Below are 18435 nucleotides of genomic sequence, written 5' to 3' on the forward strand. Positions count from 1 at the left end.
GTCATTCTGTTATGTGACATAATGGCTTATCTTGTTGCTTTTTCTTGTCCTTTACTTTTGAAAATGGCAGCATGACCAAATTAGGTCAATGATGCATTACCTTAGTTTCCTTTGTGACTCCTCTCGGATTATGCTGTACTGTCACATGGGAGGGTTGTATGCTTCGGAGAGGGTAAGGACATGACAAAATGCCTAAGTTTTTATTCATTTATCGCACATGCGTGTGGTCATGTGCTTGCTTTCTGGCTTTTCATTTTGCTGTCTGTCATTTTTGAAATTTTAGCCTCAAATATTGATAAAGGTGATTAAGTTATTGTAATAAACTGAAGTTCTGTTAAAAACATCTTGTCGATTTTGTCCTTTTTAGCTCGACTATTCATAGAATAGTAGAGCTATTGGACTCGCCCATGCGTCGGCGTCCGCGTCGGCGTCCGCGTCCGCGTCCCGATTTGGTTAAGTTTTGTATGTAAGCTGGTATCTCAGCAACCACATGTGGGAATGGATTGAAACTTCACACACTTATTCACTGTGATAAACTGACTTACATTGCACAGGTCCCATAATTCTATTCTGCTTTTTTACAAAATTATGCCCCTTTTTCGACTTAGAAATTTTTGGTTAAGGTTTTGTATGTAAGCTGGTATCTCAGTAACCACTTGTGGGAATGGATTGAAACTTCACACACTTATTCACTGTGATAAACTGACTTACACTGCACAGGTCCCATAACTCTATTTTGCTTTTTTACAAAATTATGCCCCTTTTTCGACTTAGAAATTTTTGGTTAAGGTTTTGTATGTAAGCTGGTATCTCAGTAACCACTTGTGGGAATGGATTGAAACTTCACACACTTATTCACTGTGATAAACTGACTTACATTGCACAGGTCCATAACTCTATTTTGCTTTTTTACAAAATTATTGCCCCTTTTTCGACTTAGAATTTTTTTGGTTAAGGTTTTGTATGTAAGCTGGTATCTCAGTACTCACTAATTGGAATGGATTGAAACTTCACACACTTGTTCACTGTCATGATCTGACATGCACAAAGCAGGTTCCATAACTCTATTTTGCTTTTTTACAAAATTATGCCCCTTTTTCGACTTAGAATTTTTTGGTTAAGGTTTTGTATGTAAGCTGGTATCTCAGTATCCACTAATGGGAAAGGATTGAAACTTCACACACTTGTTCACTGTCATGATATGACATGCAGTGCAAAGGGTCAATAACTCAACTTTGCATTTTACAAAATTATGCACCTTTTTAAACTTAGGAGTTTTGGGTTAAATTCTTATATGTAGGCTGGTATCTCAGTACCCTCTAATGGGAATGGATTGAAACTTCACACACTTGTCCACTGTCATGAGCTGATAAGCACTATGCAGGTTCCATAACCCTATTTTGCTTTTTTTAAATTATGCCCCTTTTTCGACTTTTGTATTCATTCAGTCGACAAGGCTGTTGAATAGTCGAGCGTTGCTGTCCTCCGACAGCTCTTGTTTATTTGTACTGTAACGATTTAAATTTTTGAGTGTATATGAATACCTTTGTCCAAAAAAGAAAAAGAGACAGTGTCATGTAGAAATCTCTGTTTTAAGCAATTTTTTAAAATGATTCTTGATAATATTCTGTCTTTACCAAAGTTTCACTATACTACTGTAGCTGGAACACAGGTGATACACTCAGAGAACAAAATCACATATTAAATTGTTCACATAAAGGTAAATTAGGCCTTAATTTTTTTTTGTTTTCGGTAGCATGCACAAAATAAATTAGGGTAGGTAGGTTGGAAAATGTTTTTTTTTTGTTTAAAATTATTGAGACTTTTCGGAAATTATTTTTATGTCAAGAAATGAATACAAATAAGAAGGTTATGTCTTTAGAGCACCAATAAGTTCCTTTCTAACATCAATGACAATGTTTAAAGCATAACAAGTGCAGTTCTGCATTTTTTTATTAAAAATTTGAAAAAAAAATTCGCTAAGGCCATAAAAACATTAAAATTTTAGGGTCGGACCAACCATTTTGGGTAGGTCGGAATACTGTAAACAAACAGTGGAAACTATTTTTTTATGCCTTACACAGTCACTTCAAAAGCAACAGAACTCTGTAACCATGCCACTGCACATCAATATTGGCTATAAGTTAAAACACAAAAGTGCTGTACCATTACTGAAATAATGACAGTGGAATTCACGGACTGTCCTGAAAAATTAAATTCTTGTTGAATATTTGGGAGGGGTGAAACCAGTCCAAATTAAACCAACATAGCTGTGCATCTGCGCAGTCTGGTTAGGATCCATACTGTTTACTTTCAAACCCTATTAAAATTAGAGAAACTTACAACAGTTAGCAAGCAGTAAAGATCCTGACCAGACTGCACAGATGCGCAGGCTGGTCTGGATCCACACTGGTCATAAAATGCTCTATGTTGGTTTTCTCATGCTGCAGCTCATTTCCCCCTTGTATAACTTCATTTTAGCATAAATTAATTTCTTGATTTCTTGTATGAAATTTATATCCGGATGTAATGAAATGTGTACAGTCAAGCAAAAAAAAAAAAAAATAATAATAATACTAATAATTTAAAGTAATGATAAACATATTTTTATTTTGTTTGACCATTATTACTGGCTTAAGATATTGTTCAGTTTAATTCATTTACCAATTTATCAATGGAAATACAAAAATATAAATACAGATAAGTGATAATTCAATGAGATAATAATAAAAAATGAAAAAATAATTCAAGTGCAGATACAGTAGTTTCCCGGTCATCAGAAAGAAAATACTGTATCTAACACTATTTTCATTGTATATTTGTAATTTATGTTATTTATAAGTAAAACAATAATTCTATGCTTAAAGCAATATGAATTTTATAAATAATATTTAATGAATAATGCAGATACAATAGTTTCACTGTAATTTTTTAAATCCAATAAACGTCATTTTGAACGTGAAACTATTGTATCTGACACTTTTTGCTAAATCTTAAAAATAAATTATTTGAGTACATTTTAAAAGCCAACATATTATTTCTTATTTCAATTGATAATGATTTACTAAGAATGGTAATACTAAGCTGTGTTTTTTAAGAAAATATTCAGTTTTTTCTTTCTCCTGTAAAATTTACAAAAATGCAAATACAATAGTTTCCCGGTCAGCCCTCGGTATCTTTCACCATACAAACGCGGAAACATGTAGACAAAGTATGACAATAATGTCTAACTTCGAACAATATCTGCTTCCAAAATTGAATCTGAACACAGTAGCACAATTGCTTCTACTAAACAAGCATGATGCAGAAAGTAATCCTTTGAAAGAATATCAAACATTATGGGTAATGAATAAAAACAACCAGCTGTGTAACTCGGAAGCTTTCCAGTATTTAAAATGGTTTGACAAAGTCCTTGGAATCCTAGTAATAAAATTGGGAGGTTTGATCTTAATTAGATGCTCATCAATTAAATCCACTGCTCCAGACACTGAAAACTTCTCCTTTGAATAAGAAGGACTTATCCACAGAGTGATGAGGAGTTTGGTTATCCCCAAGAGAACACCATGCATGTAGTCAATGCCACTACTGAAAACATAGCTATAATGCTTTGATGGCATTAAAAAAGATGGCAATTTAATTCCATTTACTACTGACCTATTTGCAGTAGCTTTTATTGCATCTTCCAAGCACTGTTCATCCTGTCTGTCTGGAAATGCCGGTTTTGACACATCATGGGGAAAGATGTGAACACTTCCACCTTTGTCAGTTTTGTAAGTTTCCCCTGGGTGCATACAGCGCATGCAACTGTATTTTCCATTAAACTGATTACAATTTAAAACTAAACTTTTTGCTGGCAGGTCAGCTGTTCCACAGACTAAAAATGCTTTTGAAATATGTCTGATTTTTATTCCCCGCCGATGAAATCGGGAGGGGGGTATTGAAATGGCGTTGTCCGTCCGTCCGTCCGTCCGCAGCCATTTCTCAGTAACTACTTGGTAGAATTTCATGAAACTTGAAATAAACATGAACCAACATACTGCGATGATGCCCGTCAAGTTTTTTTTTGATTGGTCAATTTCCCTCAGAGTTATTGCCCTTGATTTAATAAAAAATGTCCATCTGCAGCCATTGCTCATAACTAACAGGTAGAATTTCATCAAATTTGAAATAGACATGAACCAAGATACTGCGCTGATGCCCGTCAAGTTTTTTTTTTGATAGGTCAATTTCCCTCAGAGTTATTGCCCTTGATTTAATGAAAAATGTCCGTCTGCAGCCATTTCTCAGTAACTAGCAGGTAGAATTTCATCAAACTTGAAGTAGACATGAACCAAGATACTGCGATGATGCCCTTCAAGTTTTTTTACGATTGGTCAATTTTCCATATAGTTATTGCACTTTGTTTAAAAATCCACAGATCTGTACATAACAAACCAACCAATTGGAAGAATTTCATTAAACTTCTTCCATTCTTTTCCATGAACATTTATTATAAACATGTGATGTTGTGTACCTACACCTGGTCACCACCTTACCTTGGTCACCCCCCTCCCCCTCACCCCCCCCCCCCCCAATTTTTTTTTTTTTTTTTTTTCATTTTTCGTTTTCTATCAATGTTTATAATCAACATGTAAACTGTTGTATCCTCACCCCACCCCCACCCCCCACCCAAACAAACCATTCATTTTCTTTTAATTTGATTTTGACTAATGAAATTATTTGCTTCTTGGTAACATTCTTCACTTTCTGCTGGATATATTTTTTTGCCGTTCCTCAACTCTGACCCTTTCGGCGGGGGATTCCAATTCATCGAATTTGCTTGTTTACTGTAACTTCAACCCCTTCCTCCAGGTTTCTTAATGAAGTTATTAAGGGCCTTGTAAACATGTTCATTACTGGTTTTTTCTCTCCAAACCATAGTCCCATTAGAATCATGTTTTCCTTTTTCGTTCTTATTTTGTACGGAAGTTCATTTACTATTAAGTACTTTGGCCATATTGAAAATCTAGAAATTTTAAAAACTGGCACACTATCTGTATTCCATGTAAAAGTCACATTGAATGGGAAACATTTGCTTAATGGTCCTTCTTTAGTAGACAGTTTCTTGTAAATACTCCCATCGTAAATGTCTTCAATGCCATTTTCATTTTTTTTCTGTCTTTTAAATCGATGTTGCAACATATCTGGAATGTCCTTTTTCTCCAAAAGATTTTGTAACTGTTTCTACTGGAATTTCTATAAAATACTGTTTCGCCTTGGCAGCAGTTAAGTCACAGTGGCAAACTTGACATTCTTGAGTGTGTTCTTCAATGCTAGAATGACATTTTGCACAATAGAAGTGTTTTTTCAATGGTGATTTCATTGAAGCAAAGTACTGTTTAAACATATATAAACTCCTGATTCCTGGGTGAGGATATAAGCAATGTGCACTTATTAGAGTCAGGAGGTCTGCCAACTGTGTTCCACTAACATTATGGCACAAAGTGAACATTAAAATCATCACCATGCTAGCATGCACTTCCATATGGTGACCATGGTATATTTGCTGATTTGAAATATCTTCTGCAATTTTCTCATTATTCTCTTCTTCAGTGTCTTCTTCCACTCTTTCTGTCTCACAGGAGGAAGAGTCAATTAAGTTAAGGCCGGGATTCTCATCATTTGTCTCTTCAGTTAATTCATTCCAATCAGAATCTAACAAAGTCTGAAATACGCTTTCTTTCTGACTGTTAAACCTGTGTGTGTCACTGTGATGGAAATCTTCTAGAATTTGAATACTGGTATCTTCATTCTTTGCCTCTTGTGTGACTTCATCAGCATGATCAGTCGCATTTGGAGCTAATTTCATAGTCCTTTTCTTAGGGGCATTTTCACTTATTTTGTAAGAACGTGGCCGCACCCTACCAAGAGCATCTACCTTCTTCTCCATTGTTTCCTGAAAAAAAAATCAACAGTATTTTAGTATTAATTTCTTTATTCTTGGCTGCAAAACTATTATTAATCACTATAAAAGTTTTGTTGTTCCATGTTTAACTCTTACATTGTTTTGTGAACACAGTACAATACAAGGTCAGCCTGCACATCCATGCAGTCTAATCATAATCTGAACTGTTTGCTATTCAGTCAATAATTTTTCCATCAATTCCCCTGTAAACTATAAATGGTACTGTACAAATTGAAAGATGGAACAGTCCATTAAAAATATAGCAGGTAAGAGTTAAAAACAGGGCCAAGCGGGACAAACTGAGATATGTGGCAACAGATTTTTGAAAATGGCAAACAAAATTTAAGTAAATATTGGACAAAAAATTGACAGTTTGGTTCTTCGTTGGCATTTTTTAACAAGAAGGCCATGATGGTCATTATACTGCTCACCTGAGAATAATAATTACTGCTTTTAATGACAACTTCAAAGTCAAATGACACTTAATAAAGATAACTATGATCTAAGATGTGCTACAGAAAAAAGACAAAGTTTATCATTTTCACACAGTTAGTTTGGGCTATTCTCAGCGCTTGTCAATAAACTAAAATGATGGTCAGTTAAAACTTCAAAAAATTTTAGCATAAATCATAGGATTTTAGGAATGACTCAAAGATACAATGTTGCAAGCAAAACTTTAACTGGAATTTTCTAAGTACAACTAGAACAGTCATTGAAAATGACAAGTACCCCCAAAACTGCACACTGATGCAATAGTATGGCCAAAACTGTGATGCTGCCCATAATTATGTTGATCAATTCTGTGAAAGTTGAAGAGAATGCGATAACAACTGTAGAAATAGTTCACTTCAAAAAGAAATAACAAAATCTAAGTTGGCCGCCAGCAAGCCATCTTGTATCTGAACAAGGAAAGGTTAATGTCATGCACTGCCAATCAACATGTCGATCACTTCATTTTTTAGGACTTCTTCAGTTTGAAGAAAATCCCACAAGCAAACCCAATGAATTGGTATCCCCCACCGAAAGGGCTTGAGGTGAGGAATGGCAAAAAATATATCTGGCAAAAATTTAAGGATGTTACTAAGAAGCAAATAATTTCATTAGTCAAAATCATTTCATTTTTACAGAAAATGAATGTGGTTTTTTTTTGGGGGGTGGGGGGGGGGGGGGGGGACCGGGGGGGGGTACAAAATTTCATTTGTTGATTATAAATATTGATAGAAAATTAAAAATGAAAAAAAATAATGGGAGAGGAATGGGGATGCATGATCGGGTGGTGGGCAAGACTGAGTGGAGAGTGAGGTAGGGAAATGGTACAACTTTGCTTGCTAATAAATTTTCATGGAAGGTTTCAAAAATTTATTTAAAAAGGAATGAACTTTTTTTGGGAGGTCGGGGGAGGGGGTGACCAAGGCAAGGTGGTGACCAGGTGTGGGTACAAAACTTCACATGTTTATAATAAAATGTTCATGGAAAAGAATGAAAGAAGTTCAATGAAATTCTACTGATTGGTTGGGTTGTTATGTACAAATCTGTAGATTTTTAAACAATTAAAGGGCAATAACTTTTAGGAAAATTGACCAATAGAAAAAAAAAATGACAGGCATCATTGAAGTATGTTGGTTCATATTCATTTCAAGTTTCATGAAATTCTACCAGCTTGTTACTGAGAAATGGCTGCAGATGTGGATTTTTCATTAAATCAAGGGCAATAACGCAAATGGAAATTGACCAATCCAAAAAAAACTTGACGGGCATCATCACAGTATGTTTGTGCATGTTTATTTCAAGTTTTATGAATTCTAACAGATAGTTACTGAGAAATGGCTGCAGACGGACATTTTGGTGCATTTTTCATTAAATCAAGGACAATAACTCTAAGGGAAATTGACCAATAAAAACAAAACTTGACGGGCATCATCACAGTATGTTGGTTTATGTTTATGTTTATTTCAATTTTCATGAAATTACCTGCTACCTGCTAGTTACTGAGAAATGGCTGCGGACGGACATTTTTGAGCATTTTTCATTAAATAAAGGGCAATAACTCTAACAGAAATTGACCAATCCGAATTTGATGGGCATCATTGCAGTATGCTGGTTCATGTTTATTTCAAGTTTCATGAAATTCTACCTGCTAGTTACTGAGAAATGGCTGCGGACGGACACACGCTCGGATAACGTCATTTCAATACCCCACGCCCGATTTCATTGGCGGGGGATAAAAAAAAACTGCAGATTGAAGAAGTTCCTTCCAAAAGGAAAAATATCAACTTAAGTTCAATAGAGATAACTGTGGAATGCATCGTTATATATAATCAAAAATATGTCTTGAACGAGATACTTGGTGGTGATAACATGAGCCAAGTTTGAATTCAATGTTGTTGAAAAATGTGTCAAAAACATTAAGTAAATTAATAAGAGGTAAATTAAGATAAAGTGTATCAAAACACTACTATTAAGAATAATTTGAAGCAAAAAGGTGGCATAATTCATAAAATATTAGTGCAAGAGTTGCACACCTTGTGTCAAAATGATGCGGGTGATGATGTGTAGGTCTGTGCCGATTTCAAAATTTTGAAACCGGTTAATCATTTGTTTGAATTGAATCGAACCGGTAAATTGACCACCATATTGAAAATGCTGTTTTCTTTCCTGACAACCATATCAAGGTAGTGACTCTTCTGCAGCTGACTTCATTATGAACTAAAGGAGCAGTGTGATAATTAATAAGTCATATATATATTTTGGTATTTTTTTTTAATTATCAACAACAGGCAAATCATGGACAGTCACTACTGATTATGTTTATAATTTATCTGCTCATCAGAAATACAGGCTATTGCTGGTTTTTGTTGCTGTTAAGGATGTAATGTGAAATAATGTACTTTTACTGGGATTGTAGGATGTTTATTGTTTGAGAGCGATTAGCAGTTTTGCAAAACTGAAACCAGTTTCACCAAATAATTGAATCAAATCCTTTTAACCAAGTATTTATCACAGCTAGTCCTAATGATGTGGAACAACTACTTCAAGTTTGAATCAAATGCATTTCGTAATAAAATTACAGTGAAAATGCATCAATATTACCTTAAAAGACGTATTGTTCATGAAAAATTAGGGCCAAAGTTACGCACCTAGTGTAAAATGATGTGGGTGATAAGGTGGAACAACTACTACTAAGTTTGAATTAAATCCATTTAGTAATAACTGACATAGAGTTAAAGTGTTTCAAAACTTTAACCTGAAATTCTAAGTAAAACGAGGAATAATTCATGAAATATTTGTGTGAAAGTTATGACCCTTGTGACAGATGATGTGGGTTACGATGATGTTCATAAAGGCTTTTACTACACTGACTTGACCTTTCACACTAACCCCTTTTGTAAATGGTTAATTTACTTTTTAAGTAACAATTTTTACAAGGGCTTAAATGTGTTGTAGCGAATGATGAAATAACAGTCTGAACTAAGTATTTGCTGATTTCAATACATTGTCAATTAATTATTAATTCATTCTGTTACAAAAATTCCCTAAATCATAAAAACAAACACAAGATGGCAATGACCCCAGTCCCACAAAGTGTACAGAGGGTACTCAGAGCAACATGAGCTTTACAGGCTCCTTACTTACAAAATCTGTTGTTCACTATCACATATACTTGACATCTCTGGTCTGATTAAATAAATTGCACCCCAGAGATCAACCAGGCTCCCCACTGACTGCAGATCTCAATTATGACAAAGTTGTTATCAAAACCTTTGTCTTTGTTTACCCAGTTTTAATTAATACAATCATGTCCACTGTATGAATGTGACTTGCAAAAGCATCTGGTTGTAAGATTTAATTACTTCACATACATGCACATATACTTATCAGTTTTAACATCAGAATAATATTAGAAACTTGGGCCACATTTTAAAAAAGTCTTTGTTTGCTGTCTCCCGACCCTACTTTTTAAAGTTGGATAGGTAGGACTAGGTAGGCAATTTTTGTCTTTCTTTTCTTTTTTTTGGTGGGGGGATTTAAATATACTTTTACCAGTATTATCTGTAAAAATAAGACAAATCTGTACATGTTGCATAAAAGGATGAAATTAATTATATACAATTTAAACTTTCTTACTTATTATTTGCTTACTTGAAATATATGCGGCACTTGTCATATTGAAACTTTAAAAAAAAAAAATTTGACCAGCATTGTCCAATAAAAACTTTTTGGGTGCAGCATTTTAAATGGGTAGGTAGGAAGACAGCAAACAAACATATTTTTAATTTTGGCCTTGCAGAAATTATATGGTACTAATCATTCATATTTTGATCAATAATTTTCAAACATTTACTTTGAAATTATCAGCATAAATTATTTGAGATTTATTTTCTATATATCCATTAAGATCAAGATCTGTATTCTTAAAAAGGTCAAATAATAGCCCAACATCTCCATAATCCTTGTCAAATAAGTTTAAATCTGGATACTTAAATATGATTTGCATTGCAGAAAATTTGGCCCTACTTGCATGTGAAGAAAGTTGAGTTACTTTTAAATTATCAGCATAAATTATTTGAGATTTATTTTCTATATATCCAGCAAGATCAAGATCTGTATTCTTAAAAAGGTCAAATAATAGCCCAACATCTCCATAATCCTTGTCAAATAAGTTTAAATCTGGATACTTAAATATGATTTGCATTGCAGAAAATTTGGCCCTACTTGCATGTAAAGTAAGTTGAGTTACTTTTAAATTATCAGCATAAATTTTGAGATTTATTTTCTATATATCCAGCAAGATCAAGATCTGTATTCTTAAAAAGGTCAAATAATAGCCCAACATCTCCATAATCCTTGTCAAATAAGTTTAAATCTGGATACTTAAATATGATTTGCATTGCAGAAAATTTGGCCCTACTTGCAAGTGAAGAAAGTTGAGCATTTGTACTATTTTTCTCCCATCTCTTAAGATAAATAAAGTTGACCATTTTACAAATCCTGGCCTTAGCTGCTGTCAAAGGAAATAAACTTTTATCATATAAATTATATGGACTCTACATGTATGCTTGGATTATTAAAACATGAAAAATAGGCAGTACACAGAAAAATGTTTGCTACCATAATTAGTTACATAGAATTTTTGTACATGTAAGCTAAAATATCATTTCCAGAATCTGTTTTACACCTTTTACTTTTTCTATGGCTATGGTCAGATCCCATAAATGCTGTCTGTACTAATAAATTTACATAATGTTAGGAAATACCCAAATCTATATGTCTCCACAATATATTTTGCTCCTTGGGATGACGGTCTTCTGTGGGAGGGGGAAGTTGTTTTCATCAGTGGTAAGTCCTAAAAATCTTTAAACATCTATATTAATCCTTGCCATGTTTAATTTCTTTAATGGACTGGTCCATTTTTCAATTTGGACAGTACTATTTACCATTTGAAGGGGTGTTTACTGAAAATTTACTGACTGAATAGCAAACAGTGCAGACCATGATCAGACTGTACGGATGTGCAGGCTGATCTTGGTCTACACTTGTGCGCAAAGGCAGAATCAGTTTTGACTCCAGCATGGTAAGGTTAAATACCATTTATTGATGCATCAGTTGTTCCATTTAGTGTGGTCGGATATACAGCATACTACATCAGGTACATTGTTCCATTTAGTGTGCCCCTATATACAGCATACTACATCAGGTACATTGTTCCATTTAGTGTGCCCCTATATACAGCATACTACATCAGGTACATTGTTCCATTTAGTGTGCCCCTATATACAGCATACTACATCAGGTACATTGTTCCATTTAGTGTGCCCCTATATACAGCATACTACATCAGGTACGTTGTTCCATTTAGTGTGCCCCTATATACAGCATACTACATCAGGTACATTGTTCCATTTAGTGCCAGGATATACAGCATACTACATCAGGTACATTGTTCCATTTAGTGCCAGGATATACAGCATACTACATCAGGTACATTGTTCCATTTAGTGCCCGGATATACAGCATACTACATCAGGTACGTTGTTAATGTGCCCCAATGTATGATTAGCTTTTACTTGGGGTACATGTGGTCACTCTCACTGGATGCTGTAAGATAAGGAGAGAAAGCATGCGATGGATGTTCATGTGGTTGCTGTCACTGGAGCATTTAAAAAACATAACATGCAAAAATTGTTGATAGTACTGTTAGAATCAACAGGTTATTGCTTGTACAAAAAATTTCAACATTCAGATTTTTAGCTTAATAATTGGAAGAATAGTCTGTGTTATCTCTGCTCAAGCCTGTCAGATTCCTTTGTTCCTTACAATTGATTAATTGATTAAAAATTTGCTTTTGCTTTCTGCATAACTGTAACCTTCACCATTGTTCACAAAGTTTTCATACTTTTTCAGAGTCCATCCAGCAAAAGAAAGAAAACCAGTTTTTGAGAGAAGCATTGGCTAACGAGCATGCAAATAACATATTTTCAGCCTGCATGAATCAGAATGTAAGTCCCCTTAACTCAGACCAGAATTTGACTAACAACGTACCACAGGTGCCCAATTCATTTCCACCTAACTTCACCTTTTCTCAGTCTGTTCTCCACAACCCCATTCTTCCCTCTTTTCCTTCCACTAACATTGCATTCACATCCGCATCAACTTCTCCAGCTAACCATGCACCCACTTCCACCCCCACTCCTAACCTTGCACTACCTCCCACCTCCACTCTATCTGCTAAGCATGCACTCCCTTCCACCTCCACTCCATGCACTAACCATGCACTCCCTCCCACCTCCACTCCATGCACTAACCATGCACTCCAACCACCACTCTATGCACTAACCATGCACTCCCTCCAACCGTCCCCTCATCTCCATCCATAAATGGTGCACTCCTTACATCACTCCCCTCTACTCTATCCACAAATGTTGCACTCACTGCATCATTCCCTTCTACTCCATCCGCAAATGTTGCACTCCCTCCAGCTCTCCCCTCTACTCCATCCGCAAGTGTCTCACTCACTGCATCACTCCCATCTACTCCATCCGCAAATGTTGCACTCCCTCCAGCACTCCCCTCTACTCCATCCGCAAATGTCGCTCTCATTGCATCACTCCCATCTACTCCATCCACTAATGTTGCACTTCTTTCAGCACTCCCCTCTACTCCATCTTCAAATGTTGCACTTCCTTCAGCACTCCCCTCTACTCCATCTTCAAATGTTGCACTTCCTTCAGCACTCCCCTCTACTCCATCTTCAAATGTTGCACTCACTGCGTCACTCCCCTCTACACCGTCCGCAGATGTTGCACTCCCTTTGGCACTCCCCTCTTTTGCTTCTGCAAATGGTGCCCTCCCTCCAGCTCTTGCGTCGTTTTCACATTCAAGCCAAGCAATCCCTACAATACCCCAGTTGTTACCTACAAACCATGTTCAACCTGCCACTCTTCCCTGTACTCAACCCACTTACCAAGCAATCTCACCAGCCATTCTCCCTGGTCCATCCACTTACTATATACCCCATTCAGCACTCTCTTCTTCTCTATCTACTAATCATGCTCTTCTTCCGACCCTTCTTTGTACTCCATCATCTAACCATGATCCCCCATCTACCTTTTCTAACTCGGCACAACACACAATCTGTCCCATTACTCCTGGCACATCTAATATAAGGTCACAAGGCTTTAACAGTTTTCTTTCCATGTTGGACTCGAACTGTGGTGAATGCCTATTGAAAGCCGATAGGATTAATTCCTTGGAAACTTACGGTATGTACAAAAGTTGTTGCAAGATGTGGTTTTCTGGAGAGCCGAGTATAACAAGTTGAAAACTGAGAAAGGTACTGCTATATTCAAAGGGAGGTAGTTTAATATCTGACCACAATTGCAAGACTTATGGCGAATGAAAGGCCTTAGTTGTGAGGATGGATGGAGATGGGTGGAGAGTTTTAACAAGGATGTGGTGAAAAATTATAGCACCAAAAATTACAAGTTCATATAAACCTTTTGAGAGTTGAAAAAACTTTGTTTTCAAAGAAAACATGTCTAGTGAGTCTCAGGTTTTTTAACCAAATTTTAAAAAGGACTACTTGAAATTGGTATCTTTCATTTTGTATCATAAAGGATTTTCAATGAAATGCTGTTTTGAAAGAATTGATTACATTTTACTATCAGTTTATCAATGGGTTCGAATAGTCCAGCGCACTTCTTTTACCGACACCTATTGTTGTTAAATAGCTAATCATTATGTTCATACTGATTTTTCAGAGAATGCTCCAGAGATTGCTGGCGAGGTCATTGAATCAGACGTGTCAAAAGTTTCCTTGATTGACGATGATCACTACAGACCTAGACGGGGAATCCAAATCGAAAAATGTAAATACGCAAGTGATTGACAGATCCTTAATTAATACTAGTATCATATATGTGGATTGTCTGTCTGCCTGACCTCCATTTTTCCTGGAGCATTTAACTTAAAAACTATGCAATCAGGTGTTCAGCTCACAGGAACCAAAACTCTGTCTTGCCCCATCTTTAAATTATCTCCCTTTTTTAATCCCCCAACATGGCAGAAGATTATAGTAATGGTCAACAACCATCTGACCTGTTCGTCCGTAACAAGTTCATGTCAGGTCAGTATCTTTTTAACCTCTTAACAGATTTCAATGGTATTGACACCAGATGTTAAAATTACCAAGATGATATGCAGAGCCCATGTTCCATCTGAGCACAAAGGGTTTAAAGGTCATGGGGTTATATTTGCTGTCTGCTCTGTGTCTCTTCAACCCCTTGAAGGATTTTCATATAACTTGGCACAGATGTTCATATCAGTATGATTTGCATGACACATTTTCCAGTTTCCTCAGGTCGATGTTAAGGTCACACTTAGGGATGTCATATTTTGTATCTCGAAAATCCCCCTTTTTCTATCTTGTCTTCCCATTTACTATAGAAGATAATCCAACTAGATTTGAAAAAAATTAGAAGACACAAAGAAATCATTGACTTCTGTTACCAGTATACTTGTCTTATTCAGATTATAATCTTCATTTTTGGGCATATGGCACTTTATAGTGACAGTTAATGTATGTAAAATAAACTTGCAGTAATATAAATACAAATGTATAAATCCATGAATTAAAATTATTATTTTACATTTAGAGGTGTTCCTAGAACAGGACAAGAGTATGTCCACTGGGTATGCATACCTTGTGTCGGGGTCCCAAATGGCGGTGCCTGTCAAATGGCTTGAAGGAGTCAAAGCCCAGTTTAAAGGCAAGACAAAGCCTCATGCTGCTAAACTGGTTTTTAATGGCTTTTTTCAGCCTCATGAGGTCATCAAAAAGACAGGTGCTGAGATTCTTTCCACTCCAGTTGGAAAAGCTCTGCAGTGTATGCATATTTCAAAATAATTTACCATTTTACAAATCACATGGAATTTAATTTTGCAATACCTGTATCACAACTTACATTTTTTTGTTGTTCTGATATTTACCAGCCCAGTAAGCTATTGATCAGTGCAATGTTTAAAAATAAGTATATCTCTTTGAAAGAAGGCACATTTTTGCAGAATGCTTGTGAACTTTAGTTGTCACCTGATTCGACTACTCTGATGGCCACAATATATGTCTTTACTCTAATATTAATAAACATTTCCAAGTTCTGTATTATCAGAATACTTTCTCAAGCACTTTATTTTTCTGCTTTCAGTGTTCTTCTTACAAGTACTGAACATGGAGCCATGTGCGATTACAAAGGCCATTAACACAAAAATACATACAATGACCAGGGCCATCAACATGAAACATGTATGAACTATTTATTGTGAACAAAATATATGATGGATTATTTGCCGTTTTTAGCTCGACTATACGAAGTATAAGGAGAGCTATCCTACTCGCCCCGGCGTCGGCGTCTTTCCGCGTCCCCACCTTGGTTAAAATTTTGGTGCACTTTCTCTTTTTTCAACTTATCTCTGTAATTACTTGGATTTGATTCAAACTTGAAATACTTATTCCTCATCATCATCCACATCATCTGACATAAGGGCCATAACTCTGGCACCAATATTTCATGAATTACCACCCCTTTTCACTTAGATTTTCAGGTTAAAGTTTTGATGCACTTTCACTCTATCTCTGTTATTACTAAATGGATTTGATTCAAACTTAAAATAGTTGTTCAACAACATCACCCACATCATATGACACAAGGTGCATAACTCTGGCACCATATTTTCATGAAGTATTCCCCCTTTTTACTTAGAATTTCAGGTTAAAGTTTTGGTGCACTTTCACTATACCTCTGTTATTACTGAATGGATTTGATTCAAACTTAAAATAGTTGTTCAGCATCATCACCCACATCATATGACACAAGGTGCATAACTCTGGCACCATATTTTCATGAATTATTCCCCCTTTTTACTTAGAATTTCAGGTTAAAGTTTTGGAGCACTTCCACTCTACCTCTGTTATTACTGAATGGATTTGATTCAAACTTAAAATAGTTGTTCAGCATCATCACCCACATCATATGACACAAGATGCATAGCTCTGGCACAATTTTTCATGAATTATTCCCCTTTTTACTTAGAATTTCAGGTTAAAGTTTTATGCACTTTCACTCTATATCTGTTACTACTGAATGTATCTGATTCAAACTTAAACAATTGTTCAACATCATTACCCTTATCATATGACACAAGGTGCATAACTCTGGGGCCAATTTTTCATGAATTATTTCCCCTTTTTACTTAGAATTTTAGGTTAAAGTTTTGATGCACTTTCGCTCTGTCTCTGTTATTACTAAATGGATTTGATTCAAACTTAAAATAGTTGTTCAACATCATCACCCACACCATATGACACAAGGTGCATAACTCTGGCACCAATTTTTCATTAATTATTCCCCCTTTTTACTTAGAATTTTAGGTTAAAGTTTTGATGCACTTTCACTCTGTCTCTGTTTTGATTCAAACTTAAAATAGTTGTTCAACATCATCACCCACACTATATGACACTTATATAGTGTTTTGATACATTTTATCTTTACCTCTCTTATTACTTTAAGTTGATATTTTTGACATAGACTCAGGCTATTGTGCAATATCTTCATCCACAATTGGAGTCATTAAACACTCCAGTGACAGCTCTAGTTTCCTCAGATGTGCCCAGTTTCACTATCAAGCATCGAAATAGTCGAGCACGCTGTCCCCTGTGACAGCTCTTGTTTTATTAGAACTATTATAAAAGTTCATTGAGATATTGCTTTCATATTTTGCATACTTGTTTACCATCATGACCCCATTGTGTAAACAGGAGCAGACAACTCTATCATGCATTTTGACTGGATTATGGCCCCTTTTTGTACCCCCCCCCCCCCCGACAACAAAGTTGTAAGGGGGGGGGTATACTGGTTGTCTGTCCGTCGACACAATCTTGTGTGCACCATCTCTCCTTATCCCCTTGACAGAATTTAATGAAACTTCACACAAGTGATCAGTACCAACAGTAGTTGTGCATGGGGCATGTTAGGTTCTTTTAGAAAAAAAAATTGCAGAGTTATGGGACTTTGTTTTTTTGTTACTATACTATATACATAGACACAATCTTGTGCACACCATCTCTTCTCATCCCCTTGACACAATTTAATGAAACTTCACACAAGTGATCAGTACCAACAGTAGTTGTGCATGGGGCATGTTAGGTTCTTTTAGAACAAAACTTTTGCAGAGTTATGGGACTTTGTTTTTTTGTTACTATACTATATACATAGACACAATCTTGTGCGCACCATCTCTCCTCATCCCCTTGACACAATTTAATGAAACTTCATACAAGTGATCAGTACCAACAGTAGTTGTGCATGGTGCATGTTACATTCTTTTAGATAAATATTCTGCATAGTTATGGGACTTTGTTTTTTGTTACTATACTGTATACATACAGTCTATATACATACAGTCCACATAATTATGCAATCTTGTGTGCGTCAGATTGCAATGTACTGTGTCAGTGCATGCGGGAGGTACATTCATCACCTTTAGTGATAGCTCTAGATGACTTTGAATGTGCTTGTAATAGTTTGCGTACCACCCCAAATATTTTCAAAGTCCATTGAGATATTGCTTTCTTATTTTGCATACTTGTTTACCATCATGACCTCATTCTGTAAACTGGAGCAGACAACTCTATCAAGGATTTTGACTGAATTATGGCCCCTTTTTAGCTCACCTGTCACAAAGTGACAAGGTGAGCTTTTGTGATCGCGCGGTGTCCGTCGTCCGTCCGTGCGTCCGTAAACTTTTGCTTGTGACCACTCTAGAGGTCACATTTTTCATGGGATCTTTATGAAAGTTGGTCAGAATGTTCATCTTGATGATATCTAGGTCAAGTTCGAAACTGGGTCACATGCCATCAAAAACTAGGTCAGTAGGTCTAAAAATAGAAAAACCTTGTGACCTCTCTAGAGGCCATATATTTCATAAGATCTTCATGA

The 18435-nt window shown here is 35.8% G+C and overlaps 1 long non-coding RNA gene across 1 annotated transcript; it reads left to right on the forward strand.

Annotated features, from left to right (window-relative positions):
- Positions 1-11857: 11857 nt before the first annotated feature.
- On the forward strand, positions 11858-17314 carry LOC128552416 (uncharacterized). Its single transcript, XR_008369072.1, has 3 exons — positions 11858-12441; positions 14203-14310; positions 15646-17314. It is a non-coding gene; the product is annotated as an uncharacterized LOC128552416 (long non-coding RNA).
- Positions 17315-18435: the final 1121 nt, after the last annotated feature.

This window comes from Mercenaria mercenaria, unplaced genomic scaffold, assembly GCF_021730395.1.
Source record: "Mercenaria mercenaria strain notata unplaced genomic scaffold, MADL_Memer_1 contig_2786, whole genome shotgun sequence".
NCBI classification, from domain to species: domain Eukaryota; kingdom Metazoa; phylum Mollusca; class Bivalvia; order Venerida; family Veneridae; genus Mercenaria; species Mercenaria mercenaria.